Source organism: Balearica regulorum, chromosome 4 (assembly GCF_011004875.1).
Source record: "Balearica regulorum gibbericeps isolate bBalReg1 chromosome 4, bBalReg1.pri, whole genome shotgun sequence".
Lineage (NCBI taxonomy): Eukaryota > Metazoa > Chordata > Aves > Gruiformes > Gruidae > Balearica > Balearica regulorum.
Window position 1 is genome coordinate 29,840,259 of NC_046187.1, and position 19,617 is coordinate 29,859,875.

The 19,617-nt window shown below is 40.4% G+C and overlaps 1 protein-coding gene across 2 annotated transcripts in view; it reads right to left on the bottom strand.

Annotated features, from left to right (window-relative positions):
* Positions 1-19,617, bottom strand: part of BMPR1B (bone morphogenetic protein receptor type 1B) — a 264,618-nt gene that overhangs the window by 154,522 nt on the left and 90,479 nt on the right. Inside the window, exons 1-2 of one of the 2 annotated variants that reach the window (XM_075751584.1) lie at positions 15,851-15,915; positions 11,115-11,172 (exon numbers count right to left, since the gene is read on the bottom strand). The gene's annotated coding sequence lies outside the window, so the exon portion shown is untranslated. Of the gene's footprint in view, positions 1-11,114; positions 11,173-15,850; positions 15,916-19,617 lie in introns of those variants that run through there. The other variant, XM_075751583.1, reaches the window with a different exon arrangement.

Below are 19,617 nucleotides of genomic sequence, written 5' to 3' on the forward strand. Positions count from 1 at the left end.
TCCGGAACATTCTTATCTTGGGGGGGGGGGTGGTGGTGGAGAATGGAAAAATTGTTCTGTAAAAAAGATTATTTACTGAAATGAACAAATACAACAATCCACAGCCTGTTTGTACACCTGAAATAAGCCAGACTGACTAGAAATGCAATGCAAGAGAGCTAGAATTTCTAAAATTATGAGAGGGTTGAAGAAAAGGGAAAAAAGAAATTAAAAAAAGACAAACAGTAAGCTATAATCGGTACAAGTCCCTATAGTTTTCCCCATATTGGAGAATTTTAGGGTAATGGGAAAGACACTTTCCTGAGAGCATAAGTGCTATGATAAGAACTACAATCTCAAAAATATGTTCTACAAAACGTGTCATTTCTTCATTTTGCTGTCTAATAACATGTAAAAACTAAGAGAAAATGATACACAGATTTTGTTCCACTGAACATCAGACTTTGTACACTCATTTCAATGTAAACAAGAGAATCACAAAAAATGAGTTTCAGAAATTGTTTAACGTTGGAATGAACCTGGATATGTGTTAACCATAGCACCCCAGTGTGAGCTGACCTTCAAAAGGGGGTGTATGGTTTGAAGGTGTCCTCCTACCCAGAGTATATGCGGCACAGAAGCCATGGACATTGACCATTAGCTGCTGGGTACCATGATCCATCAAATATTTGAAGGAATGACTTTAGCTTTTTTCTGTAAGCATCAGTCACATGCTGGTTTAGGCCTTCTCTGATTATCAACCAGAGGGTATATTTCATGTGTTCTGCCACATCTGGGCTAATAACAATTTGCATCAGTATTATTTATATACTATGCAGTTTCAAGTCTGCTTTAGGACATTGTTGTGGTTTAACCCAGCAGGCAGCTAAAACAACCACACAGCCGTTCTCTCACTCTGCTCCCCCAGTGGGATGGGGGAGTGAATTGGAAAGAAAAAAGAAAAGTAAAACTCATAGGTTGAGATAAAGACAGTTTAACAAGACAGAAAAGGAAGAGAATAATAATAAATGACAATAATAATAGAATATACAAACCAAGAGATGCACAGCACATTTGCTCACCACCTGAAACCAATGCTCAGCTAGTTCTCAAGCCGAACTGCCTCCTGGCCCACCCCCCAGTTTATATACTGAGCATGATGTCATATGGTATGGAACATCCCTTTAGCCAGTTTGGGTCAGCTGTCCTGGCTGTGCCCTCTCCCAACTTCTTGGGTGCCCCCAGCCTTCTCATTGGCAGGCCAGTATGAGGAGCTGAAAAGCCCTTGACTGCTTAGCAACAACTTAAAACATCAGTGCGCTATCAACATTCTCATCCTAAATCCAAAACACAGCACTATAGCAGCTACTAGAAAGAAAATTAACTCTATCTCAGTCAAAACCAGGACAGACACGAATGGCGAACATGTCAAGCAGTCTTTTGTAAAGTTCCTATTAACAGATAAAGAAGGGCTTGTAACTGATAATCCCCAGAAGGCATTAGTTATTTCTTTCATGAAATTATTTCTCTATATGCAGCCACAAAATGGGCACCATTTGATGAACACCACAGACGGGGGCAATGTAGCCCTGTCCTTATCTATCTTCACATTGCAAGGTTAGTATCGATTTTCTTTTAGTATTTTTCAATCAGCTCACAGTCACTTACCATCATCCTGCATCACAAAGAAGAGAGAGGTACTTAGTTGCTGCATTTTTTTCCCCCACACAGGAGACACAATACAGGTCCCTTATTTTCAAGTGAAGGGATAAAGCACCACAAAAGACACATGACTAAGATAGCAGCATTGATTGATGATGAGTTGTCTTATGGCCGTATTACATCATAATATGTACTGTCCAGCCTCTAAGTCAGCCAGGCTCCAGCATGCCCTCCCCCCCATCAGACTGGCTGTGCTTCCCACACCAGTCAGTGTGGGGTTGGAGCTTGCTGGGCACTCCTGGACACCAAACACCCCAAACTGGCACCTGAGCTCTCATACTGCAGCTGGGACCAACTTCCTATGGCAATTCATACTTGGCACACTTACGGACCACACATCCTCCAGAACAGCTGAGCACCACAGCCATGGTGCATGGTACATCATGGGATCGGACAACCCTGGGAGCAGTGTAGTTTGTGCATTATATACTGAGCCATATACTGAAATACGTGGGTTGGGCATTTCCCCAATAACCCAGCCTGATTTTTTTGATCCTCTAGACAGGTGCCAAGTCTGAAAAGAATTGTAGAGGAACACAGAAAAGAAAAAGATCAGCTAAAGTTGAGCCCTGGTTGCAGAACCATTAAGGAAAACCCATCCTAGCTAACAAGAACATGGACTTTGCAGTGGGTTTTGCAGATTTCTTTAAGGAGCAGTTGTTCCATCAACTATCAGTGTTATCTCCTCATTCCAGCTGAAGTACCTAGATGAGACTCATGTTGGCTGTTAACTCCTGGCTTGCTGGATGGCAGGAGTGACCTACAAGCACCTCGCTATCCCACACAGCACTGCATGTTTCTATTTAGAGCCAGGTAAAGGATAGGTTTTGTTTATATCTGCTATTTTTTGCTAAATCAAATGCAGATATTGCTGCGTGAAACAGCAGACATCATGGTTGGCTTGTACAACTCACTTAAAAAGACACTAAAACTCCAATCGAGGTATTCCAGACAAAACGCAATACAACAATCTAAAGGCCAACATCATTCTTAGACACCTTTCACCTATTTACAGTTGGAGCCAGATAGAAAATTAGGTGTAACAAGATTGATGAATTCCTAGTTTTATTTAATACTCTACGTTCCATGTAAAGTGGCCTCTAAACCATTCCTGAACTCCAGGATGCGCAGAGAAACAACGAAGCAAGTCTCCTTGATCTGAACTGTATGAACTGAAAAGAACTTTAAAACCTCTATGCACAGTCTGCATAATAATGATATTAGAAAAAAAAAACCCAAACAATAAAATTCTTCATGCAAATTGCCATCTGGGCCAGGAAACGGAGTACAACACTGTTTTTATCATCTTTAATGATGCACAGTTTAGTTCGGGGGGGGGAGGAAATGGGACCAACCTTTGACCAGTATGACAGCAGCATAAGTAATCCCTTATTGCATTATGAAACGATTCATACATGGGGACCTGTTACATTACTGGCCTGTTAACAGTATCGCAGCTCCTTACTTTGACTTTTTTTCATTTTGTTTTACATCAGACAAGCCTATTGCTGTCATTTGTAGAGAACGGAAAAGCTGCTACAGTTTTAATATAAAGCACAGGAAAAAAATACACAGCAGCTGTTCATATTTTCTAGGAAGTCTGTTATAATGATGTCATGGAAAAAGGCTGGAATCTATTAAAATGGATCAGACAGGCAAGCCATTCAAAGCCTTCAAACAATATGCGTATACAAGCTGCACCATGTACCTTACATTAAAATAAAAACAGGCAAAGAGTGGAGTTCCTTAAAAATATTATTGAGAACAGGCAATTAAGGTAATTTCATAGATTTACTTCAATAAATTCAGTTTACTACTGGAACTACCCAATAAAGCAAAATACAAAAGCCACAACCAGCTCTCTGTCAATTAAGCTCATTTTCACCTATAAACGCATTTAAATCTATTTTGAAATCACTGATTCAAGCTACAGAGGAACAAAGAAGCTCACCCAGCAAAAGATTCTCCATTGCCAAGTGAGACATTTAAACACCAGGTATAAGCTTCAGCTCATTAAGAAGGGTGTTTTGTTGGGGTACCCGCCCCCCAACTTGGGAATTAAAGCATGCAGCTAAGGGGAGTCCTATCCAGGCGCTCTGTTTGACCTATAATTAGCAATCAGACATTTTTCATTTATATGATGCTACTCCTGGGCCCTAGCAAGTTTGCACCTCTTGCTGCAGCTCTCTTACATAGCACACCAAACTGCACAGCACAAGGCTTGCTCAAACGTTATGCTTCCCTTACCCTGGGGGACATTGAAAAGAGGAGGGTTTGTGGTAGAAAACAGATAAGTTTTGTGGTTATCTGGATGTCTCAAAAATTATCTTTACGTTGTCCCATTTCTGATAAGCCACACCTTCCTCCCTAAGGCTTTCATTTGGAAAAGATTTTCTGATGGTGGCATAAATATGTCTTTCTAACACATGCAAAAGTAGTTAGCACAACATGCATATACTTCTGCTAATGTGAGATCATATTTTGACGCTGCATTCTTTAAACATTCAAGCTGACTTTTTGCATATTCAGGAGCTGTAAAAGTAACGCAAGACTGATTATGTCACAATAAAAATACACAGAGCAAAACAAATGAAACACAAATACCACAGGCAAAGTTTTAAATTGTATACTGGGAAGGCAGAAGGAGCAGGAGCTATATTCTTCAAGACAAGACAGGAGACTCAATAGCAGCCGTGAATAGTTTGGAAAGCAATGATCCCCACCTTCCCCAAACTCTACTGAAGTCAACTATATACAGCATCAAATTTTTTGGGATACACTGATGACATCACATGTAAAGGGAATATATAAATATATATCAGCAGATCAATACCTGGCTCCGAGGCTGGTGTCACTGGCAAAATTTTGGGGTTTTGATCATGTGTCAGTTTACATGACACCAGGCCTGCTGACGACAGATGAGGTACACCTGCCTCAAAGAGGGAAAGAGTTAGCAGGGCTCATTGAAGAGGCTTTAAACTATATTTGAAGGGGGAAAAGGATAAAATCAGGTTTGCTAGAGATAAGCCTGGGGGCAGCACGTTTGAGAGATGGTATGCTAGCAAGGTCCTTCGATCTGCTGTCTCAGTGGAGGTGGAGGATGGAGATTCATGTGGCAGCAAAGACGCAAGGGTTATTGATGTGTTAGAAACCACAGAAGCACCTGAGAATGGTCACATAGAAATTAGGACTTGTCCCCCCCAAAAAGGTGGCAGGATCAATAGTCCGACTGAAGTGCTTCTACACCAATACACACAGCACGACCAACAAACAGGAGGAGCTGGAAGCCATTGTGCAGTGGGAAAACTATTACATTGCCATCACAGAAACATGGTGGGATGACTCGCACAACTGAAGTGCTGCAATGGATGGCTATAAACCCTTCAGGAGGGACAGGTGAGGAAGGAGAGGCACTGGGGTGGCCCTGTATGTTAGGGAGCGTTTTGACTGTCTAGAGCTTAATGATGGTGACAATAGGGTTGAGTGTTTATGGGTAAGAATCAGGGGGGAGGCCAACAAGGCAGATATCATGGAGTCTGTTATACACCACCCAACCAGGATGAGAAGAGGCAGACTAACTATTCTATAAGCAGCTGGGAGAAGTTTCACGATTGCTAGCCCTTGTTCTTGTGGGGGATTTCAACTTACCAGACGTCTGCTGGAAATACAATATGAAACAGTCTAGGAAGTTCCTGGAGTGTGTGGAAGATAACTTCCTGACACAGCTGGTGAGCCAACGAGGGAAGGTGCCCCCTGGACCTGTTGTTTGTGAACAGAGGACTTCTTGTGAGTGATGTGATGGTTGGAGGCTGTCTCGGGCATAGTGATCACAAAATGATAGAGGTTTTGATCCTTGGAGAAGTAAGGAGGAGGCTCAGAAGAATCGCTATCTTGGACTTCCAGATGGCAAGCTTTGGCCTGTTTAGGAGCCTGGTTGACAGAGTCCCTTGGGAAGCAGACCTGAAGGGCAAAGAAATCCAGGAAGGCTGGACATTGTTCAAGAAGGAAATCTTAAAGGTGCAGGAACAGGCCGTCCCCATGTGCCGAAAGACAAGCCAGTGGGGAAGACCACTGTCCTGGCTGAACAGAGAGTTTTGGCTGGAACTCAGGAAAGAAAAGAAGAGTTTATGACCTTTGGATGAAGGGGCAGGCAACTCAGGAGGACTACAAAGATGTTGTGAGTTTATGCAGAGAGAAGATTAGAAGGGCCAAAGCCCAAATCTGGCTACTCTCATAAAAGACAATAAAAATGTTTCTATAAATACAACAGCAATGAAAGGATGGCTAAGGAGATTCTCCACCCTTTATTAGATACAGGGGAAACATAGTGACAAAGGATGAGGAAAAGACTGAGGTACTTAATGCTGTCTTTGCCTCAATCTTTAGCAGTAAGACCGGTTGTTCCCTGGGTGCCCAGCCCCCTGAGCTGGAAGACAGGGAGCAAAATGAAGACACCATAATCCCAGGGGAAACGGTTAGCCACCTGCTACACCACTTGACTATGAGCCAGCAGTGTGCTCAGGTGGCCAGAAAGGCCAACAGCATCCTGGCTTGTATCAGGAATAGTGTGGCCAGCAGGACTAGGGCAGTGATTGTGCCCCTGTACTGGGCACTGGTGAGGCCGCACCTCGAGTCCTGTGTTCAGTGTTGGGCCCCTCACTACAAGACAGACATTGAGGTGCTGGAGCCTGTCCAAAGAAGAGTAACAAAGCTGGTGAAGGGTCTAGAGCACAGGTCTTACAAGGACCAGCTGAGGGAACTGGGGTGGTTTAGTCTGGAGAAGAGGAGGCAGAGGGGAGACCTTATGGCTCTCTGCAACTACCTGAAAGGAAGGTTGTAGCCAGGTGGGTGCTGGTGTCTTCTCCCAAGTAACAAGCGATAGGACAACAGCCTCAAGTTGTGCCAGGGGAGGTTTAGGTTGGATATTAGGAAAAAATTCTTCACCAATAGAGTTAACAAGCACTGGAACAGGCTGCCCAGGGAAGTGGTTGAGTCACCATCCCTGGAGGTATTTAAAAGAGGCGTAGATGTGGTGCTTAGGGACACAGTTTAGTAGCAGACTTGGCAGTGCTAGGCTAATGGTTGGACTTGATGGTCTAAAAGGTCTTCTCCAACCTAAATGACTCTATGATTATAGAGGAAGCATTATAAATTTGAGATCAAATGAAAGTTAATGCAACATTCTTAAATTTCTTTCTTTTCAAACTATCAAATACATTTTGTACCTGTTAATTATAAAATACCAGCTACAAACAAACAAAAAAAATCAATGAAAATACCTTGAGACTCAAAAGAATTAATGAAAATACAAAATGGTTTAAAGTGAGAATTCCATCAAGTCATCTGAAAAGATCTGTTTGATTACAGCCCTGGTCAGTTATGCATATATAATTTAAAATGCTTTCCTTATACTCCATATTAAACTACATTAAACACAACTACTACAACTATCACTACAAAAAAGAATTACTTGCAGAACTCCAAACAAAAATGCAAATTGCTCAGCAAACTAAAAACCCCCAGAAAACCATGACCCTAACATCCATGCTGAGGCCATTTAACGCTTCCTCCTGCAACCGGGTACATACAAACAAATCTCTGAGTTCGCAAAGTCTATCTGCCAAATCAGATCCTTACTCTCTTGCTCAGATTTCCAGTCCCAGTAAAAGCAATAGGTTATGCATGCACTAAAAGTAATAGGTTAGGCATGCAAGTAACTCTGTGCACTTAGCTACAGGCTCAAAAGATTTGAGCCAGAGTACAATAAAATTAGTCTGAATGCTTTATCTTAAGCACCTCCCAGTATTCATAAATTTTTACTTTAAGCTGTTATTGGATATAATAAAATAGCGTTAACATTTCAGATGAACATTCAGGGCAAGTTTATAAACCATTCAGTGATTAATGCCCTTGTCTCATGTTTTCAATTTTCATTGCTACTGGAGGTCATATGTTATGATGTCAGCTTGAATCTGGATTTCCATTTTGAGCAAATCTAATTTAAAATTATGATACTAAGACACATGGTAAAAACTGCTTAAAAGTTCTATACTGAGTAAATTTATTCCCTCTGTTACTGGGGTAGATTTCACAATCTAGTAGTACCTATTCATCAAGCACACATAGTTTGGGTGTATCTTCCTGTACAGTAAACATGCCATAGGTTGAATGTGCAGGAGCAGAGCTCGTCTATACCAAGATGCAACAGCACACTTGCCAACCTTGAGTGCAGGGGTTTGCAGGACTGGGCCAATAATAGGAAATTAATCAACTCCCCAGAGCGTGACATAAATTGAATCTGCCAAAAGGATTCAGGAGGAGGAAGAACAGGAGTCTTAAAAGAGCTCTGAGCTAGAGGGATGTTCGGGGAATATTTTCTTTAGGAGCCAGTGGGATGGAGAAGTTTCATGGGGTCTGACACTAGCAAGACACTCACCCCTTTATTCTGCCCGGCTCAGCAGACTGGAGGATTCCTCACCAATTTGCAAAGAGCAGTTTTAGGAGACAGCTGAGCTGAGCTGACAGTAGGCTGTCACTGAAGGGACTACTCCGCTCTCCTCTCCCAGGGGCCACCCTCACCCTCCTATTTCCCTTGCACTACCACTACTTTTCTCGTAACCCTGTCTGTGACACCAGCTTACAAAGCTAAACCACGTGAGAGCTACCTCTGTCTTCTTCATCCCTGGTCCTCCCCCTACACAAAAAAAAAAAATAGGTTTCAGGTGGTTTTGCTCCCTAAGACTACTCACTATGGCTCTAATAAGAGCCAGCTCAAGAATCAGAAGGGTTTCAAGCCCAAGCCATGGAGCAACAAGTCTTCTCAATATTGTCATATCCTTATCTCAGCTGCATTGGTTCCACGTGAGGTTATTAGGTTTGATGTTATTATTATTATTGCTTATTATTATTTCTTCTTTCCACAGAAGAAATACCTGTGGAATAACCACAGTTAAGTTAAAGTCCATCTCAAAGCAATACCAAGCTAAAATGGGTTTTTCAGGTGCACAATGCATGAAGCACCAGACTTACTATTTTTTCCTATCATTTATTACTGATTTCTCCAGTAATAAAAGGCAGTGCAGATATACAAATAAAGTATATATAGACTTTGAAGTACAACAGTTCCCTATATTGGTAAAGCAGTGGCAGACACAACCAGTACAACCCACCGGAGCTACTTCAACCATTGCATAAGGGAGGTATTCAAAATTTTAGTTGTCACTAAAACTTCAAAACTTGAATTATAAATGTTCTAGTGTTAAAAAGTTACTGCTAAAAGAGCTGATGATCTTCTACAGCATTTTACAGGCAGAATCCCATAGTACAGTCTATGTCAGCTCAAAATTCTTGTATCACACACGTATAATTCTAAAACCAAGGAATACTATAGGAATTACATAGAAAAAGCATGGACCTACATGTGGTTCTTTCTGTGTTTAATTTATTAGTGCATTTTCTTCCAAAAATGATTGAACTGGCTTAGCACATAATATAAGATGTCCAAGGTATCCCCTTCCTCCAGGATGACATTTTAAGCACAGAGTAATCCAAAGACCTTCAGAAGGTCTTCAGCGTGAAGCTGAAATAAAGCCATTTACATCTATGCAGATGTACAACCAAATGCAATGTATACAACCATGCAATTAAACTGGTATTATCATCATCTTTGTATTCATTTCTACTCAGATTCAAACAGATGAATAATAAACTAGGATATTGAAGAAGCAGGACCAGCATTTGCTATCATGTAGTTACATATGGTAAATAGATTACTAACCTTAAAAAGATTAAAAAAAATAAATGTTTCTTGTAAAAGGAAATATTTCTGAACTCAGTTTAAAACCTGCTTGACATCTATGAAGAAAAATAATCATTTTCTACAGGTATGGCAAGACAAAGATTTGGGATAGAGCACAGAAAATTAGTATCATTTTAATAGTCTTAAAATTCTTATATACCATATTTCTATATAAAGATTAACATAGAAAATATTATGCTTAATTCATTTGTTTAGGCTATAAGCTTTGAAAGATAACAGATAGCTTTTCATTTTCTTAATATCTCCATGCAACTTCCTGACACTTCAATGGTAACATGCCCATTTTTATAAGAAAAGGCTACAATTTTATTTTAAACTTAACAGGCATTCATTCTTTGTCCTTTCAAAACCTAGGCATAAGTAACAAAACACCAGAGTCTTATAAATTTTCTAACACCAAATGCAAATTAAGTTGTGAAATTGCTCTAGGAAAAGTTCCAAGAATGCAAACCCAGAGGAATTTCAACACAATTTCTCAATTTCAGGCTCTTTATGATACTCAGGCAAGGTAACAGAATACGGTGCAGTCAAGAAGAGCTATCTGTGTATGGAAAATGTTTAACTATCTAATGCCAACAATTTCCTGTATTTGTTTATAAGCTTTAAGATGAAATAGATGTATATAAATGGGAAACACAAAGGATGGCAAGGGCTCTGTAGACTGAATAGCTCACAAAGTTTTCATTACCTTGGAAAAGTGGATTGACAGTTCATCCCTTAAAGGGTATCTTCATATGTTTTGTAAACATTTATCAAATTAACGTATTTCTCTCTTTTACTTGGAGTTGCGTGAACTGCTTACCTGCATTGTACCAGTCTGCGTAAGTAAAAGAAGCACAACCCCCACCCTGTTATGTGACAAGGTAAAACTTCTCACATTTTATTCTTATATCAGCTTTAAAGCACCATCTCCAGCAAATTGGGGCTTTTCCCATCACGAACAGAGTAATTATTTAATCTTTCAACAATCTTCCTGAAAAGTCCTTTTTCTTAAGCACAAGACAGGAGTTTTAACAGATTATTTAAACAAAGAGCTGCTGATTTTTCGCTCTGCAGAACTACTGCTTGTTTATCCCAGGGGAGACATCAGTCAGAGAACGACAACTTAACTTTCTGGGCACACTATTATTTAGCAATAACCCCAAGGGGACTAGGGACATTTCCTGAACATGAAGTTTAGGTCTACAAATGCTTCTCTTAAAAAAAAAAAATATGAGATAGACAACAACAAGCAGCCTGCACTACAGTCATGCTGCTAAAACTTGGTGGTGTCAGAGTGCTGCCCATTACCTCCAGCCACTTTCTCAGCTGGCTCCCATTTTTATGTCAGAAGATAATTATTTACCAATTCCTTCTTGAAAGACATCCTACGTACCAAGCATCCAAAGCAGTAAGAAGATCCAAAAGTCCATACCTGTGTCTTTCTCAAGTAGCCTGTTTACTACAGCCTGTATCACCGTGAACATCTCCAGTGATTTTTCTTCAGCTTTTCAAAGTGCAGTTCATAGTAACTGCCCTCTGCATTTACTTCATGCTGGTGTTTATTAACAAAAATGGTCTTTATAGAAAGAAAATTAATTAACTCAGTCCTTACCTGAAGAACTCTTAACGTTCAAGGAATATTCTTGTCTCACAGTTTAAGACAGTATAATCTGCAATAGAGCAGAAAGATATATCAATTACATTTGATATTGTGCATTTAACATGAGCATTATAATTCAATCATAACTGAGCAAACTGACAGATTTTAATTTTAACTATTATCATGGTGCAGCACATTGTTATGGAGACACATGTGAAGCGGTAATTCTTTGGGAAGAATTGTACAATACCTCATATACACACTAATAAGAGGTATCTTTTTTGTTTTCCGGTGTTTCTGTTCGCACATGGAGATGTAAGAGTTTTGATCTACATCTACACATTACTCATAATGCTCGTGTTGTGGTTAGATAGATTAAATTATTAAGGTCCTGCTGACATTGTATTTCTTGTTACTAAACAACCCAATCAATCAAATTAGGCACTTGAGGAAGAAGTCCATGATTGGGCCCAGATGCACTCAACTCCCATCAACTTCTGATGAGCTCTTCAGTAAAAACAAAAAAACCCAAAAACATACTTACTTAAAATACGGATCTGATTACATCCTAGTGAACCCTCAATGAAGCCTAATTATTAATTAGCATCCTGAAATGCAGCTAAACAAAACACTATGAGTGCGAGTTTCTACTAATCAAAAAAGGCTCCCCATCCAGAAAGCAGCAGTCACTCTGCAGAGACATTCGAGTCAGGCAGCACATACTCGTACGCACCATCTCCCACTGAGGGCAGAAGCTATGGGTTTAATCTTTCATACGTCTTGCTGAAAACACCGTTAGGTATCACAGCCAGTTACATCTACTGCTCTTTAATCTGCATCTGGTTCCAGACTTGCGTAAAGTCTTTCATTTATTGTTCACTGAGGACTTTTTGCTGACTTGATTTTATGGAGAGAGACTGACTTATAGTCAGACCAAGAAGCTTTGTTGTAAGAGACAGTCTATGTGAACATCTGCAGAACTCTTTTTTTTTTTTTTTTTTTTTTTTTTTTTTTACTTTCTGTTTTGGTTTTTGGGGTTTGTTTTTTTTCCCTTCTCCAAGTTACCTACATTGGGACTGCACACGCTGCCTCTGTTCTAGGAGAATTTGCTGGCACAACCATCACGACAAATTTACACCTGGCCTACCTAAACAGCACAGCATTGAGCCAAACGCCAGCAGAAGAGAACAGCGGTAACAGTATTTTGCTGATCAAATATCTGAAGGAACCAGTGTTTAGCCTTTGTTCTCAGTGCCGGTTCTCCAAGCTGGATAGGCAATCACCAGCCTCAAATTACGCTTCATTGATCCAGGGAAACTGAGCTGGTGTTCAGTTTCGGTTCTGCAACCTGCACATTGACCTGCATGTTTGTTGGCCTAAACAATGAGATTTCAGGAAATGAAGGATTTGCACTTTGTCCGAGTCTCGTTTTCGGAGAGGGGGATCTCCATCTCGGAGGTCTCAGTTGGTGTGGGAAAATTGGGAGGAAAGCCAGTCATCCAGATCTTGCACTAAATTCCTTCACCAAGTTAATTTCTGCTCCAAATTCTATACGGCCAAAATCAAACACTAACCTAGAAATGGGAGGTGGCCTCAACAAGTTCAAAGTGCTTTGGCATAACTTTCTGTTATCTCTGGTAAAATTGGAGGATGTATGTAGCAGGAAGACAGGGACATTACCAAATAGTTTGTTCAGTAATATTTTAAAAACATATATTCATACATTTGGAAGATTTTATACAGTCTGTCAATACATAACCAAAACCCCATCACTTACAATGCAAACATATAGTTCATACACAAATTTGAAAAATTCATCTAAGATGACATTGATAAGATCCACAGTAATTGAATGCCACAGTATGAAGGAAGAAAAAACCTACCTGAGGAAAACAAACAAACAAAAATGTTCAGTATTCTCTATAAAATAACTAAAATATTCCTTGATAATGCCTCATTAAACTACGTTACAGATTGAGATTCCTCAAATGTGCAATGCAAGAATTTCAGTTTGGGACTCAAAAGAAGATTTTTGTTTCTGTACTGCCATGAAAACATTTCCACAAAGATGTTTATAAGACAATCTAGCTTAAGCCCTCACCCCACCCACCTAAAAAACCCCTCATACAACGTGAATAAATTGCAAAGACAACATTTTTGAGAAACAATGTTCACTTTCCAATGAAAGTAGGAAACACTATCTCATTGTATTCATATATGGGAAATAGAAGCCTAGAGTTTCAGTTATTTGCTTGAAACCATATAAAAAGAAAGTATAATCCAGTGCCTAACTCAATTCTAAAATCAGTTGCAATACTTTTGTATTATCTTATTTTTCATTTAAAGCTTGCATAACTTTTAAATCCTGTTGGGTTGTAACCTTGCCTTACACCTCCAAGCTATATTTTATTATTTATTCTGATTTCTCTGATTCCTCATCTGCATTCGGAAGGCACCTCCTATTTGGAAAGAAAATCTAGTACTTCTGGACTTTAGGTCGAGGATACCTATCACATCTGAGCAAAGGCTAGGACACTTGTTTCTTTTAGGGTGTTACTTCCTATATTAAGATTTTCACAAGCCAAACATTCGCTACACACTTTTTTTTTCCCTCCCTAGACAAAGACCTTGGAGTTCTTTCTCTTTGTTTTGCTTGTACTACACAACACAAGAAAAGGAGACGGTACAAAACCGAGGACAAGGAGAAAGCTAGCTAAGACGTGGTTTCCTTTACAGTTCCTTCAAAACTAACAGGACAAAATATTATATTTCACCTTATCTAGTCTATGTAAATTTTTCAGATTCTGATCTCGGGCTGACTTCCATCGACAAGAGCATCATGGCTGCATGGGGAGCTGCCGCTGTCCACCTGCTTTACACTGATACAAGATCGCAATCAGATCTGGGTCATCTCACCTTTGAGTTTGCCACACACATAAATTAAGAGATCACACACAATAGTGCTCGTGCTAACTGAAATCTAACTTACAGGCATAAAAATATTTTTAGTCTTTTCCCTACCACCCACTGATGTGAAACATATCTACATAAATGAAAGAGGGATGTCTTCATACTTGCTCTTTCCTGTATGCAACAGAGGAACACCCATACAGTATGTTTACCCATATGTCTATGGAAAATAGGCCAAATATAGCTCTAATGTATAATACTAGAGCATTTTAATAGATACAATAGCTAATTAGCTATTAAAATACAGGGAATATATTTTCCGTTATTCAAATATTACAAATACATATACCTAATACTACATTTAACATAATTACAAGCATTATAGTAGTCACATGAACATGCACTGCCCACTAATTACTGGTGGGTTTATACATTTCACTATTTGTGAGATGTCTGTGTACGTGCCCCTGGATGACATAAGGATTTCAAAATCCAGCCACTAGAAAAAGAATGAATACTGTAATATGCCAAGCCGCTGTTTGCGAGTAGCCACTCACTATTCCCCTATGCTTATGACCACGATTAAGTGGCACACTGGGCATCACTGGGAGGTTCGTTCAAATCAAGCAAGTCATAACAAGAAGAACAATCCAATAATACCAGCGACTCAACACGCAGTGCTGACTTTGAATACATTTCAGCAAGATGCTCATGGCTGAAAAACAACAGCAGGGGATCCCTGAAGGTTTCCGACTAATTGGTAGATGCCTTTCAACATCAGAAAAAAAAAAAAGAAACTGCAAAACCTGACCTTTGTTGTTCTAAATACACACATGCCACATTACTGAACTCCAAACTGGTACCTCAACCAAAATATGATATGCCAAACAGTTTTAATGCAAAAAAGCACAAGAAAAGACAGCACTGCTAGACTCAAGTTTGAACAGCATATACCAGCCTACATCCACGGCTCCAAGTGACTGCAAGTGTTAGCTTATCCACACATACGCAACTCGGGTACATTTCCCTATGTTCTCTAACATTGTTTTATTAGTCTCAAGAAACACAAAAGAAATATTACATGTGGAACTAAAAATTTCCATTCAGTTTATAGAAACAGTATTCTCTCTTGCCTCTTTTCATAACTCAGTTATGTTTTAGGTTTACAACATCGAGAGTGTGTGCCAAAAGACAACAGATAACAAGTCAGCTGAAGCAAAAGGTACCTCCCATGTGAGTCCCTGTTTTAAAGGACATATAACTGAGGTCTACAGGACAGATTTACTGTATTTGACTCCTGCAGGTGAGTAGTTCTTAAATAGACAACAGTCATCCAGCTGGACCAGTAGGATGTTCTTTACTTTTCAGTGCTTATTTTCTCAATGTCTTAGAGGAGGTTTGACTACGAGCCAACACTATCCCTTTCAAAGTCAATGTGTTTACTAGCCATCGAACTAAACGGAGGATGATTAAAATGGTCTTTGTTAAATGTCAGCTGAGACAACGAAAGACCAGCATGAACAGCAAGTTACACATCTGCTGTCTCTGACAGATTTGCTTGACACAATTCTTCAGCTCTTGGGCCACCTGGTGTGATCTGGTTTACATACATAATGGAACTATCAAGGGTTTGGAGCATGTCACTCATGGGGACAAATATGCAATAACCTCTGGCCCACGGCCAGATTTCCCTGACTCAGGGATTTACTTTGCTTTCCCTGAGGACAACCAAGGCATAAGCTACCCAGGAGGAGCAGGAGGCTCTCAGGCTCTTCCAGCTGTGAGAGTACAGATGTACCTAAAGGAACGAAGACCTGACTTGGTTCCAGCTGTACTACCTGTGTTAAACTTGCATAGAGGAGCAAACCCAACAGGGAAGTCACGAGCAGGGAAATCAACAGTGTATTCCTCCCTGCAAAACAGAGGCAGATTTTCAGAAAGGGCACTGGCTGCAAAGCCAAGCTTCGTATTACAAAGCGAGGAAACTGCTTCCTGTTGTTTGATCTTCCCACTTTAGGAAAAGAGCACTTGCTAAATACAGCATCAAAGACATTCTTATTGTCATCATTACTTCCACCTGTCCACTGAAACACAACTCCAAATACCAGCTAAAACCTCACACCCTGCGTGGCAATAGCGTGCACTCTTGGTTTGATGCTACCACATGAGCAGTCTCAATCACATCTTGAAGACTATTTTGCACGAGAAGCTGTTCTGCAATATATGTAAAAGGTTTGCACTCTGTCCCCTAAGTCAAGGGTTTGCACTCCACCCTATGAAGGTCCAACATAGAACAGTAAGCATGCTAGCTGAGAGCCTATAATATGCAGATTCTTTCTTTTAATTTTTGAGCAAAGTATCCATTTCAAAGAAAGTCATTGTAACTAAACATTTACAACTGTTTTAGGATTCCCTGAAGATCTCAGGGCTCTGCCAAATCAACACCTCCTCTGCCTCTCCAGAAAAGCATCCTCTACGTATATATCCTATATATTGCTGTGATTTTTCAACAGTTCACATTTTCTGTTCAGATAGCAACTTTCAGAAGGTTGTGCATTGGTGCTTATTTGCGGGGGGGTGGTGAGGTGGTGTTGGGGTTTTTGTTTGGTTGGTTTTGGTTTTTAACAGAGTAAAATAAGACCTTTATTGGAAATTAATATCTATAACCATTGCTGCCCCTCCTGAATGAAATCAGATCAATAAAATGAACAGCCAAGCAAACAAAAAAATACAGTGAAAGTGAAATTAATGATTAGAAAATCATCATAATACAGTCATATCAAAACTTTTACCAACTGTTCAACTAATTTCTTCAAAAAGTTAAACAGGAATACTCTAAAGTATACAATTGCATCATTTTTGTTTCCATAAATCTTCATCTCCAGTAAAGTCCATAAATTACCTGCATCAGGAAACCTCAGCAAATCTGGCAGTGAACATAAAATTTGAGTTCTTTCACATCAAAAATCATTATAAAAACCCCAAACCCATCTGAAGTAATCTATAGAAACTGTTTCAGATAAACCCGGTCATTTGAAAATAAAGCAGGATCACACTTACTTGAAAATACCCAGATCTTTATATTCTGGCTAAACCCAGAAGAATGCACTCCTTTTTCACAAGCCTGGCAGCAAAGCAACCCACAGGGCAGTCCGGGAAGACTGGTGGAGCTGCTTTGCCTGCAGTGATTTTTCAGCAGGAACAAACTGCATCTGAACTGCCAGCAAAACTCTGAGCGGGCAAGCACATCGTGTAATACAGGGAAGGTGACTAATTGGTAGAGGACATAAGAGCCTTTCAAGGAGACGGAAAATTCATGGCCAGATGAACATCTCTTAATTTTCTGCTCTCCTCTTCCCTTTCGCATTACTGGAAAACACCAAACTAACAAGGCAGTGCAGTGTATCACAAAGCAATTGTGTCGCAGGACGCACGTTTCCCTGTCAAAATAAGGCGACATTTGGTTTCAGTGATACACTGCAGCAATAACAGATTAGTCAACGTACAAAATCTTAACAATAATAATGCAAACATAACACAAGACACATGTTGGCTGATGTTCCCTGTAGTCTTTGTGTAAAAAAGATTTTGGAAAATGTGTAGACATGACAGACCTGTAAGATGGCAGGCTCCAGCCATATTCATCCACAGACTTCACAAGAACGTGTGGCCAACAGTTTTGCAACCAAACCGCAGGGTAGCCTTTTACATCCTCCTCTCTGGGCTCTTGCCTGAACACAACGATCTTGAAAAACGTGTCTACTGACACCCTGCTTTGTGATTCACTGAAGTATTTTGAGCCTTTGAATCACCCGGGGAAATCGCATCTGGAAGTGCGCTGTGACACGCTATTCCAATCCAGAGGACAAGCACTAACCAAAAGCAGAGACCATTATGGACTGGTTTGCTACGGGCAAGCTATTCAAAACATGGTATTGGATCTAAATCAAACCGCTGAGTCCTGCCTGGCTTTTCCCACACATTGAAAGGATCCACATGCATTCCAGCCCTATCCTTAAGTTCATCCCTTCTCCGTCCAATGCTGTCTTTTATTTTCTGTATTTTCCTCCCTCCAAATATCAACCGCAGCAATGTGAAGTAGAGAATTCCTACAAAGTAGAAATACAATACTGGCAGATGGAGAGCATGAAACAAACTGAACACTTTCTTCCTTCTTTACTCATTACACTGGAAAAAGTTTACCTTAGCAGTGTTTTTTCAACACTGTACTACCAATTCACAAATTTTCTTTGGTGACGAAGAATGGTTAGATCTAGAGTCGCTTGTACCTCACCTTTCCCATTTCCCTGAGACTTTTCATTGTCACACCTAAGTTAAACATAGCACCAAACTTCTGGTTTAGGAAGTTTCTCTCGTGTTTCTTAGCTGCACATGATGTTTAGGGCTTTTTTCTTCCTTTAAAAAAGCCAGACGATGATGATGTTCTATTAAAAGCTTATCTAGTGTGTGTTTCTTCAGTGCTCTAATCTTTAAATGGTGTTTACTAAGCAGCTGAATTTTAATTTTGTGCTCACTGAGGAAAAAAAAGCTCTGTATTTATATAGCATTCAGCTTTATTCCCCTCATATTGTAAAATTTAGCCTGCAGAACAAATACACGTATTAATTCAGTTCCTGTCACTGCTAAAAAACTAAGCTGTGCTGTGTTTTAAGTGCCTGATTTGTAACTTGCTGGTACATCCTTCCATCGCTTTCAAAATTAGTATGTAAGAAGCTGCTCGTGTTTTACACACTTGTTTCCCCTCGTGTACGCTGAACTAACTACGCAGGCAGCAGAAAACCAGGCCAGCCTGCGTCAGCCATCTGTATGTGCCTCTTAACACAACACTGCCGCTTATGACAAACCTTTTGTATTTTTGAGAGGGACACCCTTCCCCTTACATCTACCCTAAAAAGAGCTGGATTCGTCCTAAGGCTGCTGGAGGTCACTTTTGCCCCTGAGCAGCATACTCAGGCCGCAGCTTGCCCCCGTGGGCGGGCAAGGCAGAGGTACGGCTGCTGCCAGCTGCTACAGGCTGCGGCGTCTACCCGGCTCTCAAAGATAACGGCGAAAAATGTTCTGAGCACGTTATTTTACACCTCATGACCTAGGAGCACTGGTGAGTTCAGGAGTCCTATCCAGGAGAGCTCATATATAAATCAACGTATATGCAATGAGCACCAGATTTCCCCACAAAATATTTGGATTTGTGGCGTTTACCAACTCTGCTGGAGTTTTATGCCGGAAATTCTGAAAGAAAGAGAAACTATGCTGACAATGAAGCTTTTGTTTTCATGTTTAGGGCCTACATGAAAAACCTTTTCACAGGCACGGATAGTGCAGCACAGAGGGGTACTGGGTGTTGGCGTTCCCTTATAACCGGGTTTTCCTTCAAAAAGGAGGAGGCACCTCTGGAACAAGCCCTCGTGGCACTTTCCAACACTCCCTGCTTTATTCAGCACGGAAGCCATATTTAATTAAATTAGACAGAACAGATGCTTCATCATTTTAGCTGGAAAAGCCAGCGTGGGGGCTCGGCTAGCACAGGGATTGCCAACTGGGGCTTCCCAGCTCGCCGGCAGCCCATAAAGCTACTACTGGGGGG